This window comes from Polistes canadensis, unplaced genomic scaffold, assembly GCF_001313835.1.
Source record: "Polistes canadensis isolate GaletaPanama2010 unplaced genomic scaffold, ASM131383v1 scaffold_226, whole genome shotgun sequence".
Taxonomy (NCBI): domain Eukaryota; kingdom Metazoa; phylum Arthropoda; class Insecta; order Hymenoptera; family Vespidae; genus Polistes; species Polistes canadensis.
The window spans coordinates 154,415-155,909 of record NW_014569773.1 but is presented as its reverse complement, the minus strand read 5'-3'; the positions used below and the strand labels follow the sequence as shown (position 1 = coordinate 155,909).

Sequence of the window (1,495 nt, the reverse complement as noted above, 5' to 3'; positions counted from 1 at the left end):
AAAAGGGGGATGGGTGGGGAGGGGAGGGGTGGGGAGGGGAGGAGGGATAATGACAAAGAGAGGTTAATTATGATGGGAACTTCGAAAATCGTGGATGCGAACTCAAATGCGTATAATATTCTATATTTGGAAAGGCACTGGTTCGGAAGGTAATTCGGTAATGCGTTTAATCGCACATGCAAGGGTCGTTCATTCATTAAGATTTTGTCTATGCTCGGCGAACACCTATTCGATTTAAACTCGACAGAATGAATGAGAATGAAAGAGTGAGAGAGAGAGAGAGATAGAAGAAGTAGAGAAAATTGATATCGCGAGTAGAATCGTTCCGGCCGATTAAAACGAATTATTTCGACGAATTTTAAGAATCATCTCTTACTTTAGGGCTTTTTTTTTATTTTTTTTTTTTCTTTTCTGTTCCAAAGACTTTACGAAAGACATATTATTTATACTATTTTAAACAAATGTTCTCACATTGAGATTTTTCAAAGATTAAATTATTTCCCTATATATTTATTTGCTGTACAATAAAAAATACATATTATTTAAATATTTATAATAAATTTCTAAATATTATCAATATTACAATAATAACACACACACACAAGACTCATAAAATATATATTGTCGTTATTTCTTTCTTATTTATACCAAAAATATTCATTTGCAAGATAAACAATACCGTTACGATCTGAAAAATTCGAACAATAAGGAAGAAAGAAGTAACAACGATGGAAATAATTTGAAATAAAAAAAAAAAAAGGAATATAAAAAAAAACACAAAAAGAAATGAGTACTTACAGTTAAGAGCAATTTTAAGTATTAGTCTCATACGCATACGCACATATATATACATGTATAAACTATACACACGTATATATGTATTCACATATATATATATATATATATAAATCTAAATTTGTAGAGGAAAATGGTTGGAGACGTAAGGAAGGGCAAGTAAAAGGGTGCGGTTGAAAGTTCGCGAAGCGACTCGCGCCTAAGTTAAAGTTTAAACTAAAGAAGAACGACACGCTCCCGTTGAACATGGAGAACAATAAGACAATGCCTGAGAACAAGTGTACAATGGAGAAAGCTGCGGCGTTGTTTCGCCAAGTAATATAGAACCCTTGGTTCTTGAGAGATATACCTAAATCTGTCTTTATGTGTTTTAATACATATACGTATACAATAATTTCTATGAGTATTTGTAACCCCCCAAACCTCCCACCCACCCTCACTGTCCTGTCTCTACTGTCAATTCAATACAATTAATATTTTATTTAGGATACACAATATTTACATGTTATTTAGAAAACAAAATAAAACTATAACGCGTATCTATATTAAGTTTATTCAAAATTTCTATTTCATAAAATTGAATTTTCAATATTTTGTTTAAATATACATAAAATATTTCGTATGAAAAATTATTATTATATTATTTTTAATATTGATCGAGWGATAATTCTACCCGAGAAAAAAAGAATAAGCCCCTCCC

At 30.8% G+C, this 1,495-nt stretch overlaps 1 protein-coding gene across 1 annotated transcript in view; it reads right to left on the bottom strand.

Annotated features, from left to right (window-relative positions):
* LOC106790248 (beta-1-syntrophin-like) overlaps positions 1 to 1,495 on the bottom strand; it is a 191,688-nt gene that overhangs the window by 50,398 nt on the left and 139,795 nt on the right. The gene's annotated exons all lie outside the window — the stretch shown is intronic.